The 27,917-nt window shown below is 37.5% G+C and overlaps 1 long non-coding RNA gene across 1 annotated transcript in view; it reads right to left on the bottom strand.

Moving 5' to 3' along the window:
- The window catches only part of LOC145521823 (uncharacterized), an 85,336-nt gene extending 68,721 nt beyond the window's left edge, over positions 1 to 16,615 (bottom strand). The window contains exons 1-3 of the long non-coding RNA XR_014065717.1: positions 16,478 to 16,615; positions 5,932 to 6,030; positions 5,268 to 5,359 (exon numbers count right to left, since the gene is read on the bottom strand). This is a non-coding gene — a long non-coding RNA (uncharacterized LOC145521823). The remainder of the gene's footprint in view (positions 1 to 5,267; positions 5,360 to 5,931; positions 6,031 to 16,477) is intronic.
- Positions 16,616 to 27,917: the final 11,302 nt, after the last annotated feature.

Here is a 27,917-nt window from a genome sequence, read left to right as displayed (position 1 = left end):
AAGATGAATGGATAAAGATGTGGTACATACATGCAATGGAATAATACTCAGCCATAAAAAGGAACAAAACTGGGTCATTTGAGTGATGTGGATGAACCTCAAGTCTGTCATAGAGTGAAGTAAGTCAGAAAGAGAAAAACAAGTATTGTATATTAATGCATATGTGTGGAATATAGAAAGATCACACAGATAATCCTGTTTGTAAGGCAGAAATGGAGACATAGACATAGAAAACGGACATATCGACACAGGTGGGGAAGGAGATGGTGAGACAAATACAGAGTATAGGATTGACATATATACACTGCCATGTGTAAATAGATAGCTAGTGGCAAGCTACTGTATAACACAGGGGCGAGGCTTGGTGCTCTGTGATGACCTAGTAGGGTGGGATGGAGGTGGTGCAAGGGAGGTTCAAGAAGGAGGGAGTATATGTATACATATGGCTGATTCACTTCAAGGTACAGCAGAAACTAACACAACATTGTAAAGCAATTGTACTCTAATAAAAAACAATTTAAAGATGCAAATAAAGTAAACAAGAGCTGAGTTTATTAGGAAAAGATAGTGTTGTTCCAAAAAAAAGTCATGATGAAGTTATTGAGTATCAAACAAAGGTATTAGGCAGAAAACCAACACATTCACATACAAGAATTAAAAATCAGCTTGTATAAGTAAAAGTGCTTTTAAAAAGAATATCAATACTGAAATACAACACTGATGTGAATCTACTGGAAAATATATATACATGTATATATATATATATACGTATATATACATGTATGTATCATATTGAAATTAAACCAACCAAGACATAAATATAGAATCTTTATTTTAATCACTTCAGGAAAAAAAGATATTAATAGGTATTAATAATGCCAGGATAAAAATAACTAAGAAAATTCTGATGTTTAGATGATAGAAGTTGAGAGTATATGTATACATGTGCTAATATATGCATATTTCAGAATATGGAATGAATAGATATCATCTTAAGTAGGTAAATAAATTAAAAAAGAAAAACCTCCCCTTCACCCTAGTGGAATGGACTACAAAAGTATCAGTCACTCATAGGGCATCCAGATTTATCTTTGCTGTGTAAACAACAGTTTTGAACAATCAGTGTTCCAGTCTTTGGGTGAAACCTTCCCCTGAACAGCTGACAGCTAATCTATAAACTTTTCCATCCATCACCAAACATCTGCAAGGCCCTTCTCACCCAGTCCTATAAAAGTTAGAATATGGTGGTGACAGAGCCCTGTTCCTACAGTAGCATTCTCTGCAATTTCCTATTGCAGTTTCTCTGTGTATGTCTCTCCAAGGAGAAATAAGAATGTAAAGGGACAACATGCTTCATCTTACTGTTCCTCTAATTATAAATTTCCCCAATAAAGTTTGTTTCTGTGTCTATACCGGGTGCCACTGTGACATTTGCCTTTGCCTGCCACTCTGCAAGACCGTACCACTCTACAGGACAAATTCATGCTGCTGTTCTCTTTAAAATATTTATATCCCTTTTAAGCACCAAAGTTCTATTTGGCACATAACAATTAATTAGGTTATAAATTCACTAGTTACATTTTAGTGTTCTTAATAAGATTTCAGAGAAACCAAATTCTCATCAGCAATACATCCACAAATCATATTTTAGAATGTTACTTCTGAAGGTAATAATTTCAATATTTTATTGATTCTAATTACATGCAATTTGAAGAGCATACTTTTCTATTCTGGGGGTGCATCAAATGCAGCCCTCAATATCATATATATGATGTGGGAAAGTGATCCAGCATCGCAAGGCATCTATAATTATAAGATTCATAAACTTAAGAAAACGTAGAAATATATAAACTACAAAGATAACTATCCTTTAAATGATAGTAGAAATATAATAAGTTGCCTAAATTTCATGTTATATATCTTGCAATATATAATAATTATGTATTAGGTACTACATAGCCTGTGCTGCTTTAAGAGAGCTTACAATACAGTTCTTCAAGCAAAAGTAGAAGCATATTACTCTCTCTCGTGTAACAGCCTCAGATGGAGGGGCTACCAGAGTAGTTCTCTATGAAGTCATACAAGGATGCAGATGCCATCCTGCTGCTTTGTCTTGTCTTCAATTAGCATTTATCTGTATGATTACGGTGAATTCACACCATAATTTCTATGTTTCAATTTGAGCCAAGAGTAGAAAAAAGAAATGACTGGTAAGCAACTTCTTTCTGGAGTTATGATTGCTTATAGGGTTGCACAGATAACCCACCTTCACATTCCATGAGCTAGAATGTAGTCATGTATCTAGACCTATCTGCAAGGGAAACTGGGAAATATAGTCTGTAGCTGGATAGATGTAGCTGAACTTGAACTTGGAGGTTTCTGTTACTGCAAGCAAAAAAAAAAACACATGTACTAGAAACAATTAATTTGTGTGTGTGTGTGTGTGTTGCAGATTGCTACCCAACTTTCTGCGCAAGGAGAAGCAATAAAAAGGTCTTTTGTACATATGTCTTCCGTAAATTTTTAAAGAGGTCACTGACAAACAGCCAGAATGCAGGATATTAAATGTTTCACCATGTTTTCCTTGTCTAATTCCAACAATTTTCTCTAAGATCTGTTTTCTTATTTTAAGTTTCTCTTCCTAGTCCTGAAGGAAACTCAGCAAAAAAGCAGAAAGGGTTTACTCCTCAGCCCAAATTGATCTCAAAGTAATGAAACTGCCAGTGTTTGGATATCCCAACACCTAAGCACTCCACGACTACCCTTATCAGAGGTATTCCTAAGTGTAGTAAGTTCCTATGACTCAATGACACAAAATTGGCATTCATTCATTTACTACTATGCATTGTAAACCCCATCGCTTCTTACTTTCTACTGCTACAGTCCTACAGCAAGATATGACCTTCCAAACACCAGGGATGCTGCAATTGGTCCCCTCACTTCTATCTCTCCTTTTAAGAGGAATTTTCCATGTAGTACCCCCAAGTGATTATGAATCAGATAACATCACCATCTACTGAAATTCTCCATAGAAATCCCCATCACAATTAAGATAAACCCCATATTTTTTATCATGACCCTCCAGGTTTTAACCCAAGCTTATCTCTTCAACCCCATCTTCTATCACTCTGCTGAGCAATCAGATCACCTATATTAATCTTCAATTGCATAAAGGATGACGTAGAACACATTATTTCCTCTTATGACCAAGGACCTCATTTCTGTACTTTCATCATTGAAGGTGGTAATAACCTCAATTTTAAGCCCTATAATACAGCAGTCTCAACCTTTTGGGCACTAGAAACCACTTTAGTGGAATACAATTTTTCCACAGACCTGTGTGGTAGGATGGTTTCAGGAGTCTCATTAGGAGCTCACAACCTAGATTGCTTGCATGTGAAGTTGACAGTAGAGTTTGTGCTCCTATGAGAATCTAATGCCACCACTGATCTGACAGGAGGTAAAGCTCAGGTGAAAATGCAAGTGATCTGGAGTGGCTGTAAATACAGATGAAGTTTTGCTTGCTCTCAGCCACTCACCTCTTGCTGTGCCACAGACTGCTACCAGTCCATGATCTGGGGGATTGGGGACCCCTGCTATAAAAGATCTTTTCTCTAAGATCTGTTTTCTTATTTTAAGCTTGCATGTTAAGTTTACCATAGAGTTTGTGCTCCCATTTTTAACCATTGGAGTATTCTCTAGCAACCCTCTGAAAAGATATGGAGTAGAGATATCAGCCTTGGTTTGAACTTTCTTGATGAAAGTGAAAGAGGAGAGTGAAACTTTTGGATTAAAACTCAACATTCAGAAAACTAAGATCATGGCATCAGGTCCCATCACTTCATGACAAATAGATGGGGAAACAGTGGAAACAGTGACAGACTTTACTTTTGGGGGCTCCAAAATCACTGCTGATGGTGACTGCAGCCATGAAATTAAAAGATGCTTGCTCCTTAGAAGAAAAGTTATGACCAACCTAGACAGCATATTAAAAAGCAGAGACATTACTTTGCCAACAAGGTCCATCTAGTCAAAGCTATGGTTTTTCCAGTAGTCATGTACGGATGCGAGAGTTGGACGGTGAAGAAAGCTGAGCACTGAAGAATTGATGCTTTTGAACTGTGGTGTTGGAGAAGACTCTTGAGAGTCCCTTGGACTACAAGGAGATCCAACCAGTCCATCCTAAAGGAAATCTGCCCTGAGTATTCATTGGAAGAACTGATGCTAAAGCTGAAGCTCCAATACTTTGGCCACCTGATTTGAAGAATTGACTCATTGGAAAAGACTCTGATGCTGGGAAAGATTGAAGGTGGGAAGAGAAGGGGATGACAGAGGATGAGATAGTTGGGTGGCATCACCGACTAGATGGACATGAGTTTGAGTAAGCTCTGGGAATGGACAGGGAAACCTGGTGTGCTGCAGTCCATGGGATCACAAAGAGTTGGACATGACTGAGTGACTGAACTTAAGGGTCATGTCTAGGGACTTTGAGAAAATCATGTCACAGATAGTTACTTTGTTTTCTGATTTACTCCTTGCATTTCTCTTCATAACCAGACACCATTAGAATTTAACTTCTTGCTTAGTGATGTGCCAATAGGGTGTGGAAGGGAAGCACAGAAAATTGTGGACTAGTATAATGAACCCAGGTCTTCCCTGGTGGCTCAGAAGGTAAACAATCTGCCTACAATGCAGGGGACCCAGATTCAATCCCTGGGTTGGGAATAGGCCCTGGAAAAGAAATGGCTACCCACTCCACTATTCTTGCCTGGAGAATCCCATGGAGAGAGGAGCCTGGTGGGCTACAGTCCATGGGGTCACAAAAGTCAGACACGACTGAGCACCTAACAAACATACAACACACACAACACACACATAATGAACTCAATCTCTTAGGTCTCCAAAGGCAAAGCAAAATCTCAGTATGGAGACTAGAGGAAGATCTACTGTATATATATCCTTCACTACTAATATAATAGACACTAATAGATAATATACTACTAGATACTACTAGGTAATATAATAGATAATAATTTCTCCAGAATATTTTGTATTTCATAAGTGTCACATTGCTTTATTATTCTCATAAGCGATTTGAGCCCCACTTACCATGATTACTTCAAAAATTTTCATATCAGTGATATCTCTGGATTGTTGCTCACTCTTTTGATTTGGGTCACACAAGGTCCCAGAAAATGGAAAAGAACTCTTGTCTCAACTGGTGGTGTCAAGAAAGAGGTCACTCCTCACTTCAATCTTTGACATACCTTGCCTCCATAGTGAATTTTGCTTGTACAATCTCAAAGGATAAGACTTGCAACTACAAAGACTCATATTTTATCCCAGTGATTTCTTCTTCCTGAGGAGGCAATACATAATGGCTAATAATATAGAACTTGGAATCAGGCCGCCTGGCACACCAAGTAATTTATTGGCTATGTGATCTAAGACATGTTATCTAAGCTTCCTTTCTCTCAGTTTCCTCATCTATAAACTGAGGATAATAACAGTACCTATCTCAAGGTTTTTATGAAGATCAAATAGAATTAAATCCTGAAGACCTTCTCAGAATTTTACACAGTGTAAGTCCTTAGTAAATATGTTTGTTATTGTTGCTGTGATAGATATATTCTGAAACCTATAGTAGAGAATAACCTCTATCGTGCCTCCTTCCCTAGTCCCAGTGCAGAAGAGGTTCATTAATTCCCTGGTTAGGTAGAAGGAAAGGTGGAAAGTGGGCTAATGATTCTATAGGTAGAAAAAAAAATAATGTTATTCTCAGCCTTTTTCCTATTAATAAATAACTTCCCTAAATCAGTCTCTCCCTCTCCTTCAATATTCCCTTCTGTGCCCCACTCCCAACTTTGTCCTCATTGTCTAAGGTCTTCTAACCCCTTTCTCAGGTCAGACACACTACTTCAATTTACCTACCTCAAGGATAGCAGGTCCTAGTCCCTTCTTATATCTTATAAATTGTAATCTCTGCTGCTTTGAACCATGTCCATATGCCGTCTGCTCTGTTTCTGGAGCCTGCAGTGGGAAGACATTAGGTTGATTCCCATAAGATAAGAAACAGAAGGACTGAGGACCACAACTCTAGTCTCCCTTCAGCCACTGTGAAGTGCTGCAGCCAAATGATCTTACTGCAAATATGATTCAACATTATGAGATTCAGATTATTTCTTGAAAATAAGAGAATCTAGTCTACATGTGGTATATTATTTATTCACTCATTAGGTAGTATAATGAAGGGCTACTCGAATTGACTAAACGACTTACATGTTCACCTGGACAAAAGGTACCATGTTCATATAATTATTTTATAATCTGGTCATTTTTAACAATTGTTACAGTTTTATGCCAGCACACTCTGGAAATGGCAATTTCACAGTACATTTATGTATAGGCACATGTTATACAGTTCATAGTCTCTAATTTTCTCTCTAGAGGGTTTGGCCTGAAGGGCAAGGATGGGAGAGTGGAAGGATTACAAACGGCACATGAAAGCAAGAAGTACAGAGAGATCCATATTTTAAATACCAACTTATCTTTTGTAAGTTATATGACCTTAAACATGATTTAATCTCTCTAACCCTCAGTTTTTCTGGTCCTAAAATGTAGCTACTTATATTCATTATTTAAAATTAGATCTAAATAGAAAATATGCCCAGGAATAAGTTAGACTTTAGAATATCCATTTTAATCTTGGTAATCTAGATCAGAAAACAATGATTAAATTCTAAAGTCACAATTAAGTAGTTTATTACTCTCAACTAAACAAAGCAATTGGAACAGTTTTAGTAATTTCCATACGGGACAAGAGAAGCAGGAAGTCCTCAGAAGACACTATCCTCACATGAGTTCCCCTAGTGTCACTGCTTAGAAATATGATTTCTCTTCCCATAAGGAAAAGTGAGTGAAAGGGCAGGATGGAAGTGAGACCAGCAACTTTCCCTTCAGTACTGTTCTCTCCTGGAAAGATTAGCTACTCAGTTGTAAAGAAAATTGTCAAATGAAAGACAAGAATTACTCTCCAATGTCAGCTTCACTGGACACTTGTAAGGACTGAAGAAGGCTTCCTAGAAGGTACAATGTTAAAGAATCTTCCTATCACTGCAGGAGACACAAGAGACAGGTTCTATCCCTGGGTAGAGAGGATCCCCTGGAGAAGGAAATGACAATCCACTCAGTAATTTTGCCTGGGAAATCCCACAGACAGAAGAGCCTGGCAGGTTATAGTACATGGGGTCACAAAGAGTTGGACACGACTGAGTGCAATAATGACTAAAGAAGATAGCAGTAAATGTTTAGCAGAGCACTGGTCATACAAAGGAAGCTCAGTATATTATGTATTTTTATCACTGTTGTGTTGTTTTTACAATATAGTTTAACAAATCTGAAGTGAAGATGGCCGAGAATTTGTCTTAATGTACAATGGGCCGGTTGTTTCTTTAACATAGTAAATCCGATTTTATCAATCTACCCAAGTCCCTTCATCCACTCCCATAATTAGCTTCATGTAAGCCTTAAATTTCATGGTTAAACAATCAATTTCTGACCTTCTAAGAAGGGAACATAATTCACTCTTCCAGTGTCTTTCCTCTTTTCCCAAATCCTACAGATTCCAGTTACTTAAAAATTCTACTAAATACAGTTTAAGCTGAACTTAGTTTTCATTTAATATAAGAGACCTAAAACAAATATTCATAATTTAAGAGGGACCTTGAAGGTAATTTAATTGTATTATATATTCTTCAACTTGTATATAATTTTCTTTTACAGTTAATATATTTGACTCTAGAAACAGATATTAATTAAAAACTTTCTGCTGTGAATATCTCATTCTAACTTGTCAGAACCACAAATCACAAAAATTTTCAAATTAGTTAGCATGAGGTCATCATTACCTCCACCAGTTAACCCAACTTTCATTCCCCCAAATATGCTTATAAATGACAATGCTTTTCTATAGTATTACAGTCACTGATGTGAAAAAGTAGGTTATCATAGGAAAAATTATATAAAAGTTTAAGCATGAGTTTCATAGCTGTAAGACAGCCCTTAAACTGTAAATTTCTTAATTTTTAGCAAAGAATTATTGAATTACCTTTATCAAGTATGTATGCATTTATTGTTTAATTCTACAAATATTCCTAGAGTACTTCCTCTGCTATTTATTAGAGATAGAGCATTAAAAACATGCCTAACAATAGGTTTTTCCTCTGAAGTCCTCACAGTCTCATAAGGGAGATAACAACTTATTTTATACTACAAAGAAGGCAGTGATTCATAGCAAGATAGAGCTGTGAAAAAAGTAATATGGAAAGAGCAAAGAGCTATGAGTTCTACTTTTGGGGTCTGGGTGATATTTACAAAGACACCATCTGAATTGGTTATTTCAATTGCAGCCCTTCAGTGTTTACTTTTTATTTCAGTATATGCATATTTTTTAAAACTTTGCCCTACTTACCTTTTCTGTGTTTCCATATTTACCCTTATGGCTATGTATTCACTTGAAGGATTTCACAAGAAAACAAGAAAAATAGTCTCAGGACTCACAATTGTGTTTCTTGGAAACCTGAGATTTTATGAAGCTGTGTCAAGAATTCTACAACTGTTTGACTCAGATAGAAACTATACTAAGAAGCAAGTTAATTAAATTAATTATGTACTGTGAGCAGATTAAGTTTTCAGGCAGGTTATAATACACTTTAAAAAAAAATATTGGAATAGAAGTTCTCTTGCTATCTCTGTGTATCTATTTGAACAAACACGTCTCTTGCCATTGGTTAGAAAATTGCATCACTGTTCATTTTTTAATTAATGACTGCTTTCAAGAGTGAATAAATAAGTGCACCATTAGAATACATATACCTCACTCTTTCTAAAATACCAGACAAGCTTCAGACAATGTTCTCAAGATGGTGTAAAAAATGCACAAAATAATCAACAAATGAAATTATAATACAGTGTAATAGATAATTTTAATGATTATGGTATAATTTTAATAAAGCTAAATATACATAAAATATAAGTAGACAGCACAGCCAAAAATAAATAAATAAAATTAAATATATATATATACATATACGGGTATATATATATGTGTAGAGATATTTGTCAGGTATTGGTTAGAAACTAGAAATAGTTTTTCTTAGTAGAAATATGTAATTTATAAATAAATTTGACTGTAAGATAATTATATTGATAAGGATCGGCATAAAACAATCTGAAACACACCAGACTCAACTGATTTTCAAGTAATACCAACACATTCACTGCAGTGGTTAGTATTTATTAGAACCATTCATCAAACAATAGAAAAAGTAATGAAAGCATAGTCATAAACTGTGAAAATCAACTTTTTCCAAAATTTAGAAATTAACCAAAGGCTTACAACAATCTGAAGAGCAGTTATTAAAGAATAAAAATGGTTGAACCACCGTAAGAGTTTTGCCGCATTTTAACTTCTCCTGTTCCAAACTTCCTCTCTCCAGCTTTACAGTGGCCTGGAAACCAACAGCTTTGTAACATTACTAACTGTGAAAATCAGCAGCCTGGCAGCAACTAATGAAGGTAAATTGTGTAGGAATCCCATGACCAGAGAAATTTTAGTGAGTTGATCTCCGTGGAAGTTAAAATCACAGGGGTTTTCTTTATTTACCCTGACTCAGTGCTCACACTAATACAGTGGAAAGAATCTTCTCCCCAGGGTATTTGTTGAAAACAATCAGTGGTAACTATTCCACATCACATTTGCCTGAAGCAGCGAGACAATATAGGGCAAGCAAGCTGTACAAAAAATTAAAGAGATTTGGTAAATGAGACGTCCATAGAGATATTTGAACAGCTTCAATATATTCCTGGTAATTAAGAAGGATCTAAATAAGCACAAATTAATATATATTAAATAGTCTCATAAAACATAATGTTGAAAGACAAAAAGAAAATTTACATGAATAAGAAAATATTAAGGAAAATATAGTATAAGCAAGGGCAAATTGTACACAGATTTTCTGGTGGTTGAGATGTTACTGAATTCATGACATTGGTGTTCAATGCCATTCAAACCTGGGAGCTAAAAACCATAATTTCCTCCCTCTTACTGTCTCCTTACTTCTTCCTTCCAAAGCAAAGGGTGAAGCAATGCCACACTAAGTAGCCTAGAATTGCAGGGTCATAAAACCATCACTTCTCACCTTGTCAGTTGTATACTATCAATTAATTAATTAATTAAGGCACAGCTATTTTCCAGAAGATTATATGACAGCCATCAGACAACAGCCTATGAAAGGAGGTCATATTCTCAACAAAAGAGAAATTTATTCTTACGGAAATGGTAACATCATAATCTGAAAAAATTTTAAATGCTCATATATATTGTCTACACAGAGATAATCATATCTATGAAGCAATCATATCTAAGCATCTATATGCAATCATATCTATGAAGCAAGAATAGTAAATGATGTAGCAAGAACAGTGACTATGAATCAAGAAGAAGCAATTTTGCAAAAGAACCAGAAATTTTGCAAAGAACCACATCAAGACCTTGTTAAATGAAAATATAATTATTAAAATAAACAACAATAACAAAACATTTCAATCGATAGGATAAGCAGAAGACCAGACTTATTTACATGTAAAATCAGTAAACTAGACAATTAAATTAAGAAATAATTTCAGATGACAGTAAGGATAAAAAGAGATAAGTTTGAAAGAAGTCTGAGAGGAAATAGAAGATGATTCAAATGTCTCAATATTTGTTGTTTTGGAGGTCTCTGTACCCCACAACTTTTGATTCAAAGAATTCCAAAAAGAGTTTTGCCTTTTTTTCTTGGTTAGGGTTTATTATTGGAGAAGGAAATGGCAACCCATTCCAGTATTCTTGCCTGTAAAATCCCATGGACAGAGGAGCCAGGCAGTCTTCAGTCCATGGGGTCTCAAAGAGTCGGACATGACTGAGTGACTTCACTTTTCACTTTTAGGGCTTATTATAGCACAAGGTTACATAGCAGTAGTATGAAAAATGCATGTGATGAATGGAGTCTAGAGATCATGAGTAATCTACTGAGTCTTTCTATGCCTCAGCACAGAATGTGTTTTGTCCCTAGTGGTGAACCATAGTAACCTGTAGTTACTGCTCGAGTAAAACATCCACTCAAGCCTTCAATGTCTGAGGCTTTAAGTGGACTGTCACATAAGCATATCCTGCTAAGTAACCAATCATGATAATTGAAACCCAGCACCCAAAAAAAATGACACCAGGTGCATATCGTCAATCTCAATTTTTGTGCAAGGCAATCCTGACAAGGTAGAATAAGCAACACAGTCCACTCCTCTAGGTGTGTAAAAGAATATCTTTAATCATTAACTTGAAAAACTTTCTAACAGCCACATTCAAAGACATTTTTGGGTCAATCATGGAACCAGGCTTACATAGAGGTATACAAAAATGGGGCAAACAGGCTATATTAACTCTTTATTCATATTTGTCTCACAAAATTCATAGAAGAAAATGAAAAAAAAGACAGGAAAGTGTTTTAAAAAATTATTGGTAACAATTTCCTAGAACTAAAGATTTAATTATTTTCACATGGAAAAGCCTGTGTGTGTGTGTGTGTGTGTGTGTGTGTGTGTGTGTGCATGTGTTAGGTGTTCAGTTGTGTTCAACCCTTTGCAACCCCATGGACTGTAGCCCACCAGGCTCCTCTGCCTATGGAATTCTCCAGGCAAGAATACTGGATTGGGTAGCCATTCCTTTCTCCAGGGGATCTTCCTGACCCAAGGATTGAACCCAGGTCTCCTGCATTGCAGGTAGATTGTTTACCATCTGAACCACCAGGGAAGCCCTGGAAAAAGCCTACCAAGTGTCAAATAGTATGAAACATTCAAGTGACACTTCTGAGAAGAATAGAAATAAATCAATATCCCTACAAGTGAACAATGAGAAAAGAAAACTTTAAGAAACTTAAAGAGAAAGAAAAATTAGACTAACACTAGCAATATTGGAAAGAACTTATCAAGAGAGCACAAATTTCTCTTGTTGAAATTTGGTCCATTGCATGAACAGGCTAAAGCAGACAAACAAAAATACACTTTGGCCACATTTGCATTATGAGTTGCAGCCTCAGCTCATCTTTCAGATGTTTATTAAACAAGAGGAACTGAAAAATGAGGTGTATAGGTGTATACGCACACACACACACACACACACACATATAGTATTAACAAAACCAAAGCTAGTAACAGCCTTAATATTTTAAAAAATAGAATTCATGGGGGAGGGAAAGCTATAAAAAGCAGGGAAGAACCTTAAATGCATATTACTAAGTAAAAGGAGTCCATTTGAAAAGGTTACATACACTGTGTGACATTCTGGAAAAGGCAAAAGAAATGAAAAAAGTCAGTGGTTTCCAGGGGTTAGGGAAGAAGGAGGGAGAAGTAGGTGGAACAAAGGATTTTTAGGGGAGTGAAACTATTCTGTATGATTTTCCACTGGTGGGCATATGTCACTATACAGTTGTTAGACCCACAGAATGTGCAACACCAAGACTGAATCCTCATGTAAACTGTAGACCTGGGGTAACTCTGCTTCAGTATAAGTTCATCATTTGGAAAAAATGTACCACTCTGGTGCAGAATGTAAATAGTGACAGAGGGTATGTATAAGACGGGAATACAGATATAACTGAACTCTCTACCTTCTGCTCAATTTTGCTGTGAATCTAAAACTTTAAAAAAAAATTAAGTCTATTAAAAAAGAGAGAGAGTGCACTTATATATTAGTAATATAATTCAAAATTATTTTTAAATGGATAGTTTTCAGTACACTCAGAATCTGCAAATTGATTTTAATGCTTAGCAGTATTTTAATAATAATACAAAAAGAACACATGACCTAAAAATTAATAATGAAATCCCTGAGGTAAAGGGGCAAAAGATGAGAATGCAACATTAATAAATCAACACAAGTTTGTTATTCAAGAAAATGAAAACAAGATTTATATTATTATCATAAGCATAATCATTTTTAAATATCTTTTGAAAGCTGATAAACACAACAGATAACATTTATAAAGAGCTGACTATATTTCAGGCACTCTTACTAAAGATTTTGTGTGCAATAACTCTTTAAATCATTGTAGAAATTCCTATAAACTGGGTACTGATACTTTATTTTCATTTTATAGATGAGGAAGTGATGAAGTATGTAAATAAATTTTCTAGTATAGAAATGTTGTTTCCCTTAAATTTTTGAGAAAAATAAATCACACTTGGTGATGACATTTTGTTCTTTTAATACTTTTTTAATCAATTAATGTGTTAGGGTTTATTTGTTAATATTTTAGCTAGAATTTTCCATTGATGCTCCTAAGTAAGTTAGGGCTGGAAAGAGCACACAATATTTAATCTTTAATATCTTTGTTTATTGTCTGTACATGTGGACTCTCATTTATTAAAAGTATTAGTTCAGTTCAGTTCAGTTCAGTTGCTCAGTCGTGTCCGACTTTTTGTGACCCCATGAATTGCAGCACGCCAGGCCTCCCTGTCCATCACCAACTCCTGGAGTCCACCCAAACCCATGTCCATCGAGTCGGTGATGCCATCCAACCATCTCATCCTCTGTCGTCCCCTTCTCCTCCTGCCCCTAATCCTACCCAGCATTAGGGTTTTTTCCAATGAGTCAACTCTTCGCCTGAGGTGGCCAAAGTATTGGAGTTTCAGCTTCAACATCAGTCCTTCCAATGAACACCCAGGACTGATCTCCTTTAGGATGGACTGGTTGGATCTCCTTGCAGTCCAAGGGACTCTCAAGAGTCTTCTCCAACACCACAGTTCAAAAGCATCAATTCTTCAGCGCTCAGCTTTCTTCACCATCCAACTCTCACATCCATACATGACCACTGGTAAAACCACTTGACTAGACGTACCTTTGTTGGCAAAGTGATATCTCTGCTTTTTAATATGCTGTCTAGGTTGGTCATAACCTTCCTTCCAAGGAGTAAGCGTCTTTTAATTTCATGGCTGCAATCACCATCTGCAGTGATTTTGGAGCCCCCCAAAATAAAGTCTTCCACTGTTTCCACTGTTTCCCCATCTATTTCCCATGAAGTGATGGGACCGGATGCCATGATCTTAGTTTTCTGAATGTTGAGCTTTAAGCCAACTTTTTCACTCTCCTCTTTCACTTTCATCAAGAGGCTCTTTAGTTCTTCACTTTCTGCCATAAGGGTGGTGTCATCTCCATATCTGAGGTTATTGATATTTCTCCTGGCAATCTTGATTCCAGCTTGTGTTTCTTCCAGCCCAGCGTTTCTCATGATGTACTCTGCATATAAGTTAAATAAGCAGGGTGACAATATACAGCCTTGACGTACTCCTTTTCCTATTTGGAACCAGTCTGTTATTTCATGTCCAGTTCTAACTGTTGCTTCCTGACTTGCATACAGGTTTCTCAACAGGCAGGTCAGATAGTCTGGTATTCCCATCTCTTTCAGAATTTGCCACAGTTTACTGTGATCCACACAGTCAAAGGTTTTGGCATAGTCAATAAAGCAGAAATAGATGTTTTTCTGGAGCTCTCTTGCTTTTTTGATGATCCATCGGATGTTGGCAATTTGATCTCTGGTTCCTCTGCCTTTTCTAAAACCAGCTTGAACATCTGCAAGTTCACGGTTCACGTATTGCTGAAGCCTGGCTTGGAGAATTTTGAGCGTTACTTTACTAGAGTGTGAGATGAGTGCAATTGTGCGGTAGTTTGAGCATTCTTTGGCATTGCCTTTCTTTGGGATTGGAATCCTACTAATAGCATACTTCATGCTATCTTGTACATGTATAATTTCTGATATGTTGGGTTGGCCAAAAAGTTCATTTAGGCTCTAAATCAGAATGAACTTTTTGTCCATCTCAGTAGTTATGTTGGTGTTATACTGTTTGGTACATAGATTTTCCTGCCAGGCTCCTCTGTCCATGGAATTCTCCAGGCAAGAATACTGGAGTGGATGGCCATTCTCTTCTCCAGACATATATATTCATAATTCTTTTGTATGCATATTAAAGCACCTATTACTATAAGCATAAATTATCCTTCTTCATTTTGTTTAATGGGTTTCTGGTTTATATGACACCTAGCCTCCAATCAAGAGTATGTATTTGCCTGTTACATGTTTGCCTATCCTTTTATTTTTCTAATACTCTGAGTTATCTTGTAGGTATACAATTTTATTTTGTTTCATTATCCAATCTAAAAAGTTTACTTTCTTATAGAGGATGAGATAATCCTATTCACATTTAATAATATGAAGGATATGTTTACTCTAAGTTCTGCTATATTATTTTATGTTAGGTTTTTGCTTTTTAACTTCATAAAATTCTTTCACTCTATGATCTGTTTTTTTAATATTTATTTCTATATATGTGTATTCTCAGTGTTTATGGTTTATTCTTTGATGCTTTTATTTCTTTGTTACTAATGCAAAAACAACTGCATCTTCCATTACAGTGTATCTATTAGTTTGCTAAAACAAGTAATGATAAAAATTAGTATTTAACATTATCTTGATTACAGTTTATTCTTGTATTGTTAAATATGTTACCACTTATTTGTCCCTTTGAATGATTCTCTTTGACTCCCAGCATTAGACAATCAATGCCTTTATATCTTATCTTTTCCTTTGCCCTTCTCATCCAAATTCTGTCTAGATATGTATTATTATACTGTCTGCATCTATGCGATTTATATTGTATCATTTTGCTCTAATTCTTACATTCTCGTATTTCAGGTCAATAATTAAATACATTCAATGCTCACAACCAGTCCTTGATCCAAGATTATCACTTCCATTTATCACTTAGAAGCTAAAATCCATGCTTCTATTCTGAAGAAAGGTTCATGAGAATAACAGTCCCTTAGTTCTTGGATGTTCAAAACTTTGTTTACAACTATGAAATTTGAAGGACTGGCTAAATAGGAAAAGTCTTAACTCTTACGCAGGCATTTTGTGGACTTTGGTATCTTGTCATAGTGAAGAATCTTGAGGCCAGTCTCAATAATTTCCTTTGTAAGTTAGTGATTGCTTTTTTCATCTCTTTCAACCCCAAAGATTCTTCATTATATTCACATTCTAGTTATTGTATTACGATACATCTTGGTGGTGATAATTTTTTTTAGTGATCGCTATATCCTTTAAAAATAAAATTTCAAGTCTTTCACTTCAAGAAGGTTTTATTCTTTAATAATATTGAAGATTTATTCTTTTTCATGATTTGTATTTTCTTACTTTTGCCTGTCTTCTCCATCTTTAATATTCTCTCTAATCCTGTTCTCTCTTTGTTTGTTTCAAGTTTCTCTTACTGGTCTTTCTTATTTTTTGTCCTCTTTCCCTTACGATGTTTATCTCAGTGTATGTTCTTCCATATTAATTCTTAATTTGTGATGTTATAATTTTAGTTTTACTTTTTACTTAAGTTTTACCAGCTTTTGGGTCATCATCTTCTATTGCAGCTTCAACCTCACCCAATGAAATTCTTGCCTAAAGTCTTGTAGTTTTCATTCACAGATGCAATCCCTTCATTGTGTCCTTGTGAAAATTCATGGCAGAATGTTAGAACAAGTTTTTCAACTTCTCCATGGCAACATTGTTATGGTGTATGTTCTTCAACAATTGGTCATTTTGGTGCTCCTCTATATGTTTCTCCTATATTATTCTTGTGTTGTGATTCTTTTTTTTAATCACTCATAATTAACCAAGTTAAATTTTTCTCTAGTTTCCTGGGAAAAGGAGAGGGGAAAATAGCCATCTAGAATTTGCAAAGGGTCTATATTCCTTTACCCTTAATCTTGTTAATGTCTATAAGTTAGTTAAAAAATATTTTTTTCTTTGGATTTAGAATTTATCATAGTCATAACACCTTTCTTAGTGATAAAACACTCTTAGTGATAAACAGTTTTATTGGATCACTAGACTCTAAGCTTCACAAAGGCACAGTTACTAAGTTTCTCCACTGTGATATTTGTGAAGCCAAACGTGTTGCCTGCCCACAAGGGGTGCTTATCAAATATGTGTTCAATAAACAGATAAATTACATTTCTTTGCTAACCAATCTTTGACACCAGTGCAGTATTTATTAAAGGATAGAGTCTTCCTGCTTTCTGATTTCAGAAAATTTTAATGTATTTGTTTTCAACTAAGTAAATACAAAGAGTCATTGTTTAAAACGAAGCTTTGTATTTTAATTATTTACTTGGCTTCCCAGGTTGTAATGCAACATGCAAGTAATAAAAATGTAGAAGGGGAAAGAAACACAAAAGGGGAGGAATGCTATGGTAGAGAAGATGGGACAGTTTACACCCAGCCTGAGTATTTAAATTTAAATTCAAGTCCTCCAGCAGAAGAACTGCGATGTCATTCCATCTTTTATCATCCTAGTCTTGTTGCTGGTGGACCAAGTGGATGGGGAGTAAGGAGTTAGAAGCTTATCTTGCTGTGCTTTATAAGTTATCCCTTCTCTTTGTTTGGCTTTAAGGCATTTTAGTTTGCATTTTTTCTTTACCTTTTACAACCACAAAATGAGATTATACAGATATTGCTCTTATAGTTTCATAATCAAATATATGAGGAATAGGAATATCCTAAAACAGGGGAAAGAAAATAGAGATTTAATTCTCAGTAACCACTCTGCCCAAACAGCTACTCCTATTTGAAAAAAAAAAAAAAACCACGAAAATTTCTGTAATACAGACACAACTGAGAAGACTTAGAGAGTCAAATGAGCTGTTAAGTCTTCACCAACCATTTCGTTCCTGTGGTCTTCTTTGAAAGAATAGCATATGGTGAATTTGCATGGTGTAACAGTGAACATCTGGAGACAGTAACAGGTTTTTTAAAGATGAGGTGTGTTAGGAGAGTTTGATATCTCTTGTTCCCTAAGGAGGTGCTTGTCTCATTCAGATTATCAGATAGATGTGAAACCAAATATTTTTATTAACAGATAAACTCTGCAGGACAGATTCTAGAAAGTTGAGAATACCATCTAGTACTACTTTATCACCAACATTTTTTCTTCTCACATGAATGTATATGGGAAAAGCTAGAGGCTCTTCATCAATATTTGAGTATGCATTACTGCATTAAAAATGTTTCTCCATACTGCATTTACAATTGAGTATGCACCTATTTTAACCTGAGTACATGTTATATGAGACATACTTAGGTAAAATAAAATGCCCATTTCACTTATTCTAACAGAAAAGGTTCTTTTGGCATTGAAACGATGACTTTCAAGTAACTAAAAGCCTAATAATTTGAATAACATATAAACAAAAATCAGAAACTTTTCATAGGGAGTAATGTGGCTACTTTATATGTTAGATTATTTGAGGAGAGTTTTAGGAGACCTTTTTTTCTAATCATATCTTTTATGCATATAATCCACCTGCTCCCTGCCTGTTCTCAACTACCAGGTGAAGATTATGAAACTAAATACAGTTCACGGAAATCAGTCAATAACGTCCATTTACCAAAGTGTGGATTCACCCTCTGGATCTTGAGGGTACAGGCGCTACAGTATCTGTTTTCTTTCCAGTCTTTGCAGTTTGCGAATAAACAGGACTGTTTCACAGTCTAATAAAGCAAAGCAAATCCTAACAGGAAAGCAAAGCCAGTTCTAAGAGAATGTGAATAAAAACAAAAAGCTCTGCAATTTAAAAAAAAATAAGAAATATTTCGATTAAACTGGCTAAGTTGTGTCCTGATTTTTTAGGATATTGAGAAGAGAGAGGAGGAGAGCCAAGACAGGGCAATAGACTGCCCCTGTGCCCTTCATACTGAAACCTTCCTAGATTACTGAGAATGGTCCCAAGAAATCGGGTCAAAGGATTACTAATATATTTATATATGTATATATTTTTTTACCTCATTAGCTGGTCAACCCAGGAGGCAAACACTGCCACCCGTGCCCAAGCAACTGCTCCAAGGAGCTGGCGACGGTTGCCTGCATCGAGTTCCCTGCCGGCGGCTCCTTCTGGCCGGACACCCTGTGCCAAAGAGAGCCCGGGGAAGCAGACAGCAATAGGGGAGTACACAGATGTTATGGATGCACAGGCATGATCGTAATCTGACCAGAAAGGAGAGCGAGGCAAGGCGACCGCCGGCGGATCCGAGTCGGGGAGCCGCGGCAATTCGGCTGCAGGCGGTGCGTGCGCGCACAGGTGCCTCGGGTCGACCGCGCCGGGAGCGGGCGCAGCCGCCTCTCGGCCTCAGCACTCTCACCAGCGCGCCGAAGACCCGGCAGCGGCCGAGCCTGGCCACCCCCAGCCCAAGCCGCGGGAGGAAGAGCCCAAGGAAAGGGCGCGAAGGGGGAAGGAGGGGGAGGGGGAGGAGAGACCCTACTCCTCCTCACCGAGACCTCCTCCCCGAGCCCTTCTGGTGGGAACCTTGGCGGGGCTCGAGCGCCCCTCCTTCCCTCCCTCCTCCCCACTCTGGGAGTCCGTCTCCCCTCTCCCCTTGCTCCCCCATCTCCCTTCTCTGCCCTCCCTCCCTGCCGCGTGCCTCCTCCCCTCCCCCTCTCCTCCCTCCCTCGCAGCGGCGGCAGCAGTAGCCGCTTCAGCCGAGCCTGAGATGGGCAGAGAGCGCGCGCGGCGCAGCAGCTCGGGATCCGCCGCCCTCCCCGCCCGCAGCTCCCCGCGCCCCCGCCGCCGCTGTCGCCGCCTCGGCGTCCCCCGGCTCCAGTCCCGCTCCTAGGACAGCGCCGCTGCCACCGCTCGGCCCTGCCCGCCGCCTGCGCCGCGCAGCCCTTACGCGCGCCTGGATGGCGCTTTCCACCCCGGACCGGTGAGTAGCCTCGAAAGCGCAGAGGGTCGGGCGGCCAGGCAGCCAGCTGAGAGAACCTCTGGCATTAGGGGTTACCCCCCAAACCACCTGCTGTGATTCCTCAACCTCCAGGCGGGGGTCTCGGGAGAGAGCTGCTCCTTGATCCCTTGGGGGCTTTTTGATTTCAACTCCACCTGCTGGGAACCCTCTCCCTCCCGAGGACAGCTGGGGCAACTCGCTGTTTCCGCTTCACCTTCCATCCCCAGAGCTCCCACTTTCGCAGCAGCCATGAATGGCCCTGACCCTCCGGTCACCCCATCAGGGTCCTCTCAGCCCCCATCGTCCCCGCGTCGCCCCCTTTTGATTTCCCGCTTCTGGCAGCCCGCAGACGCCCCCACCTGCCACCCTGCGCCTGGTTTCGCACTGACAAAGCCTTCCTCACAAAGTACGTCCCTGACCCACCTTCCCTCCTTCTCTGAAAGCCGGGCTGCAGAGTCCTACAGTCCCGCCGTATTTCTTCGCAGAGCGAAGGGTTCTGCCGGTGAATTCTGACCTTATTCCCTCGAAACTGTGGTACCTCTCCAGCTTTTTCTGTCACCTCAGAAAACTGATACAGACAGTTTTCTGGCATCTGTACAGTTACTTTGTGTGTTTGTCAGCACCCGGGCTGTTTAGGGGATGATCAAACATGAAAAAAGAAAGACAAAAACCAAACCTTTGGAGACTAAACTTTTTGCTATTGTTGCTTTAAAGAGCACAACTCTTTACGTCGCTCAGATTCCTTGTATTCATTTAGAGGCATTTTAGTTGGGGACGGGGACCGCCCCTATTTTGCTTGTTTCCCTGGAATCGGTCTTAATTTCAGGTTGCGAACTGTGCACCTGACTGAGTGATGAATCTGCTTTGCAACACTAGCAGAAAAAGCCCAGCAACTCTTGAGAATAAGACGCTTTTTCTTGAAAGAGGCGAGAATAGCATCAAACTCACCCTTTAAAATCTCCTTTGAGTTTGCAATGAGCCAAGCCCTGATTTTTCTTTGGGCTTAGTGTTTGAGAGAGGGATATAAGAAGATCAGAAAACGTTGTATTAAAAAGCCTCTGCACTATCTGGGTACTTCAGGTGTTGAGTAGTATCTTAGCGTCCAGACAATCTTTCTGTAGAAGTTTTCTTAGGGCATCAGCCCTTTCTTCCAAAACCATGTTTAACGTTTTAGTATTTCTAGTTGGTTTAAGGGGAAAAAAAAGTAAGTTGTGTTCAGTGAAGGATGTGTTCAATGAAGGTGATGAGACTGAGAAAAAAAAGGAAGTTGTGGTCAATGAAGGTGATGCGACTGAAAAAAAAAAGGAAGTTGTGTTCAGTGAAGGATGTGTTCAATGAAGGTGATGAGGCTGGAAAAAAAAAAGGAAGTTGTGGTCAGTGAAGGAATAATATGAGTAAGGTGATGAGGCAATGAGTGATGCAGGGAGAGCCGATTTAAACGCTAAAATGTGTGCTCCTGATTCCTTGTGTATTGCAATCTTAAAAACAAAACTACCACCACACAATTTTTGATTGAATTTTCAAAGAAGTGATGAAACGTATTAATTTCAGCATATTTTACTCTCTAGAACCCTTGGTCATAGGGCTTGAGTTCGAGTTCGAAGCAATGCAGGTAAGAGTATGCAGAAATAGATGTTAGAAACTTTAAAAGGTGTCCCATTTGAGTATGTAGTGTGTGAATATAAATTTCCTGGTGATAACTTTTTTATTCTTTTAAATAATTTTGAGAAAATAAGAATCCAGTTGGCATTCTTGTTCTTGCAGTCGAGGGAGAGAGAATGCTACCTCATCTTAAACGAGCAGATCTCTGCCTACACAAGAAACAGGGAAAGGTGAGCAATTACCTGAAGAATTTATTTAGTGAAGATTGTCTTAAAATCTTGCCTTCCACAATGTAGAGATTTTTTAAGAAATTTAACTTAGACTGTATTTGAGCCTTTAGTTCTCTTTTCTTGTGTAGAGATAGGTAGAAATGCATTGAGAAGGGATGGTTTTGAGAAGGGTGGGAAGGGATGGTTTTCAGTGTGTTTTTGAGCTGCATGTAAAGTCAGGAGCGGCTATGAATAACGGCTTTATTGTTTTTTAAATTCAGAAATTTTAGTTGGTTAAATTTAGTGCTTGACTATGAAGAATATTCAAACTATGTAAACTTGTAATTACTGCAAATATGCACACATGGTCATATCAGGTGACTAGGGAGTAGGTAGGTTATGAGCTGAATCAAAAGATCATTTTTTTCTCTAAATGCCTTTACCTTTTGGATAACAGTGGATAACAGTGTATTCTTACTAATACAATGTCTCCAACAGTCATGAAGCTCTATTGGAAAAAATAAATTTCCATTGAACAAAAGGGAAAAAACAAGTACAATGCTGACTTTATTAGTTATTGCCCCAAATTGTGTTAATGATAAGTTCACAGCAGTATGTGTTAATGTTATTCTATTTAGCATCAACTTCTAAACAATGTCAGAAGTGCACACCTTTTGTAAGGATATATGCTTGCACAATGTGCAACATTAAAATGGCCTTAGAATTGTCTGTGAGAATGCAAATAATCAGTCTGTCATAAATAGTGGCAAAATTTCTGTTAATAACTTGGTGAGCTGAAACTTAGGAAGATCTACCTAAATTTAGTGTCACTGTCATTATTAAGGTCCTGCAAAAACTGTTAGATATAGCACATGCCGAGACAAGACATACCAGTATTTGAATGGCATATCTTTGCATTTGTTTAAGTTGAATCTTACAATTCTTGGAATTATATGCCACCCAGAGAATGGGCTGGGTTGAAATGAAATGTTTACAGTGATAAAGAGAAATCAAAAATTGATAAAGAGAAATGAAAAATTGTGAAAGTGATATAGATTATTTCACCAATAGACTGCTATTAGTTGAATGTTCCATGTAAAATTGTGTTTTGGCTTTTGTGTGGTGATGAGAGAGCCTGGGAAGGAAAAGCAGGCAAAAAGAGAGAGATAGAACAGGTACATACCTATGGATACTTGATTAAATTCTTTACTCAGGTAAAACTAACTAAATACAAGCTGTATTATTTTGGTATGTGGGACAACAGCTATTTTCCAACTTGCATTTTAAAAAATGTCTCCTTAATTACAGCGATAAAAATATAATTTTTTTTGAAGTGCCTCCTTGATTTTATTTAGTAAGACTTGGGGATTATAGGCAAGCTATTTTATGTGAACTAATTGACCTAAATGAAATTCTAAACAATTTTAAAAGCAAAACCTTGAAAGAAAACACACATACTCACACACACCTAAAGTTACAATATTAGATAAAGAGCCAACCAAGTGATTTAGTGTCTTATGAAGGCAAGATGATTTGGTCAAGAGATAACTACACAAAATATTTTCATAGCTTAATATACATTTTTCATATTTCCTATTTATATTTGTGGATATGTTATTCATATATATGGATATTTGCATTTTTATTTACAAACTCATGAGAGTGTATATTACAAAATGCTGCAAATTTTATGAATTCTAAATCCTGAAATTGTTCTTGCAAGTATCAAATGATTACATAAATGTTTACAAATGACTTTGTTTTCTATCTTTATTCTATAGCTCAAGAAATATTTAACAAAAAGCATTCTCAAAGAGCAAAGAAGCAAAAGGAATATTTCAAAACAGGAGTGGTTACTCAACCAAAGTTTTACAACAGTGCTGTCAAAGTGATACTCTCATAAGGTCAACTCTAGTGTACAATTAAAATTCCTATAGGAAAGAAATATTTAGATTCTCTGAGTTTACATGTGATTGTGAAAGTCACTCTTCTTCATTTAGCTGCAAATGGAGTTCTTGACACTCTTATTAGAAGGAATCACAGAACTTAGGTGTCAATTAGAGGATGTAGAAGGCATTCCATTCTCATCATTTTACTAATAATTTACCCAAGGTTCTTCAGTAGTTAATAGAAACAGGATGTCTCTGTTTCTTGAGGCTCCTGACTTCATCCTGTACATCTTTTTATAAAATAAACATTAGTTTTCCCCCTTATTTTATTTTCAGTTCAGTTTAGTCACTCAGCTGTGTCCAACTCTTTGCAACCCCATGGACTGCTGCTCGCCAGGCCTCCCTGTCCATCACCAACTCCTGGAGTTTACTCAAGCTCATGTCCATTGAGTCGGTGATGCCATCCAACCATCTCATTCTCTGTCATCCACTTCTTCTCCGCCGTCAATCTTTCCCAACATCAGGGTCTTTTCAAATGAGTCAGTCCTTCGCATCAGGTGGCCAGAGTATTGGAGTTTCAGCTTCAGCATCAGTCCTTCCAATGAATATTCAGGACCGATTTCACGTCAGTTTAAAATAAAAGAAAACCAAAAATGAAATGAAATAAAAGTCTGTGCTTCCTCAGTAAATACCTAGGTCTCAAAGCATCATAGTTGAAAGAAAGGTTTTCTGCTTACTCTGTCCTATCTTCAAGTTAGAACTTGGGAAATATTTTAAATATTTAAACATTTTAATTGTCATTGGTCTACCTGAAAATCTTTTAAAATTTTTATTTAATCTTTACTAATTTAATATTTTGTAACTTAATTTTAATTGCCATCATAAATTCTAACAGGTATAATAAGGTATACATTTCTTTCATGGTAATCGTGTATCAGTGGACCCTTCCATTTTAATTTTTTATAGAGGGTTCATTATAGTTTCATCTCTATGCATGTTTGATATTTGCCACCATAGACAAAGTTAGTACATCCATATGTTTTGGGGTTTTTTGTTTTTTTTTTGTCACCATAGTTTATGAATAGCTCAAGAGGTCAAGGAAAATAAATTTGTTGCACCAAGTTTCAAGTTCACAGTTGAAAGTCCTGGCACTTTTAGCCTTTTCTTCACTGATGGTCAGAGAAATCAGTGAAAATGAATGACTAAATCAATGGGGAATTGCTATCATTACTAGCTAAAAAATAAACGTTCAAATATATTCTTGGTGATGGTGACTCATCAGTGTCATCTCAGCTAGGAAGAGTAACATGGTAATATAGATTGAAAACTCAGTGATGTTGTCTGTAACAACACTGCTTTATCTAAGAGTGCCCAGGTTGATGAAAGTAAGGGGATTCTGCCATCTCAGACCACTGGGTGATGGGTTCAAAAGCTGAGGAGGAAGTCTTGTCTTGGGAACTGGCCTTCTTTAAACCATTTAAGATGCAGATTTGACTGAAAGGAGAACTACATCTCTTAAGACTCCCTTGACCCAGTTTTTCTGGAGTGTAATTCAGCCTCCACTTATTGAAGGTCCAGAGTATGGCAAAAACTCAAGTGATGACTACAGACATAAGGACAAACTTGATATAGGTTCTGACCTCAAGCAGCTTACAATATAACTGAAAAGACAGATAAGAACAAACATGTTGCTGAACACAGGTGTCCAGAGAGAAATCAAAAGGATTACAGCTTAATCATAATATGCCTTGCCAAAATGTATGGACATGTGACTTGGCTAAGTTTGGCACAAAAATAACCTATGTCCTTAAAAAAACATGTTTCCATTGCTTCCCATATTACTTCTAACTCTAACACAAATGTTTTGACCATGCAGGTATTTATGAATGTGCATTGACATAGATGTTGTCGTTGTTGTTCAGTTACTAGGCTGTGTCCAACTCTTTTTGACCCCATGGACTGCAGCATACCAGGCTCCCCTGCCCTTCACTATCTCCTGGAGTTTGCTCATGTTCTTTGAGTCAGTGAAGCTATCTAACCGTCTTATCCTCCACTACTCTTGTCTCCTTTTGCCTTCAGTCTTTCCCAGCATCAGGGTCTTTTCCAGTGAGTTGGCTCTTTGTATCAAGTGGCCAAAGTATTAACAAAAATAGTCTCCTGCTAATGAACCTAATAGTCAGTTCACTCCTTGTAGTTCCTAGGGTAATTTTTTCTAATGGATATGTAACTAATTATCCACTTTAATATAAGTTTGAAATAGCAAGTTTGTCTTTCAAGAAGCCTAAATCTTCCAGGAACACTCAAAGGGACAGAATGTACAGAAGAAAGAAGAAATGTAGACAGTGGACAATATATATAATATCTATTCAATAATTAAAAGTTTATAAACTATTTTAATAACAGATATTTAAATTTAAACAGATAATTCAAATATTTGTACCCTACTTACTCTGATAGTGAACATTTATTAAATATGAGTGCATGATGTACAGGGACATAGAACTGTTAGTGTTAACGATGGCTTCACTGCATTGACATGTAGGAGACAAGTGGGCTATTTCAGTAACCAATTTCTCCTGATTTTCAAGACCCATGAAGGGTCTGAGATTTTACCCTCTAAATTAAGCATGAATAATTGATTGTAGTCCTTGCTTTGGAGTGGCTGCACGAGGGCAGTTAATCTAACTTGCTCCATTTGTCCACATCAGCAGCCTGATGCCATTTGTCTGCCCCACTGAACGGCTAAGCAATAGTTACAGAAACGGGAGCAGGAAAGACATCCAGAGGTGTTGACAGGTATTTCACAAGGGAAATGCAGGGCTAGGACCATCTCCTGCTAGTTCCAATATATTTCTTGCTAAGATTAAGGGGACTGTAGATCAAATCATGGTAAAAGCTGTCTGGCTGAGGATGGCAGATTCAGCAGAGAGTTAAATTTAGGACCCTTGCAACAGTTTGGGAGAGCCATTTTTTTTTTCATGTAAAACTAAGATGACACTGGAGCTATGCAAGCTGAAAGCTTGAATATACCACTTCCATTTATGGATGGGTGGGTATGAGAGGTCTGTAGGACTCTTTCTCACATTGAGCCATTGAATCTGGGTTGACCCACCCCAAAATAAAGACAGTAGGCTGGACAGTCAACAGACCTCCATGGATTACGAGTTCAGTTTTGACAACAGCTCAAGAGTATGCTAATATCTGCTTTCCAAAAAAAGTGTACCCAGTAGTGGTAAGCCCTGCAAATTACGGATGTGACTAGTCCAAAACCCTGAAGAGAACCTACAATGAAGGTTGCCACCCTTTTCCAGAGGCTCTGGTCAACAAAATTATTGGTCACAGAGACGTATTTCACAGGTTTATCCATGATGTTGGGCCCCGAATACAGATAGCATGCCACATCTTACAGGAAAACTTCCAACATGAAGTATTCATTTGGACCTCATTCAAAGGGTGCTAGTGTTTATATTGGCCAATATAAAGGTCCAAGTAAATAGTCTAGGTGATGTACATACTGTTATCAGTCCTCGATATTCCAATAAGATGCTGGACATCTTTTTTGTTGGTTGGAGTTGAATAGACAGCAGTTTTGTTTTTTTGTGTGTGTGTGTGTGTGTTTCTTTTCTTTTTGACTGCTATAGGGACTGATTATTGTGAATCTGCCAGTGTAGTCCCATGAGACTTTATTTAACAAACAAACCCCCGAGTTTTGTGAGGGCTTATCAGATACCCCATCTGGTGGGAATGTGTGACACTATAGTCAAGGCATTGCTAACAGAAGCCTCTGACTTTGTCATCAACAACGTATCATTAAAGCTTTGTTAAAGTTTTGTACTATAGAGGCAATCATACTACCCATCTATGGATGGCAAATGGCAGAATTTATGTACCTCTGAAATAACTGTAGTAATTTGAGGGGTTATTGCAAATGTATATTCCTTGGATGGAGAAGCCTGGCAGACAGTTCATGGGCTCACAAAGAGTCAGACACAGCTGAAGACTGAACACGCATGCACACTCTCAGTAGTATATTGGTGGCCGTGACACATGAATGTGAATGGTCTTTGTCCCCAGAAGTCACTGACACAGTCCATGATAATATAGCAAGTGTTTCTTCTGTGCAGTGGGTTCAGTTATGTGAGCAGTTAGGTAATAATCCATTCAGAGATTTCAGTTCTAGTCTTTTCCCACTGGCCATCCAGGGATGTTATATTAAGATTCTATATTTCTTCTCACTTGTATTGTCTTAAAGGCTATACGCAGAGCTGTGATTTCCTTTTCTCCTCAAGGGATTTTATACTGTTTCTGGGAAGAAGCAGACAGAAGATTGGAAAGTGATTTACATGTTCCATTAGCACTTCTCT

Source organism: Giraffa tippelskirchi, chromosome 9, assembly GCF_054371585.1.
Source record: "Giraffa tippelskirchi isolate mGirTip1 chromosome 9, T2T-mGirTip1v1.2.pri, whole genome shotgun sequence".
NCBI classification, from domain to species: domain Eukaryota; kingdom Metazoa; phylum Chordata; class Mammalia; order Artiodactyla; family Giraffidae; genus Giraffa; species Giraffa tippelskirchi.
This window is presented reverse-complemented; position numbering and strand designations above follow the sequence as displayed.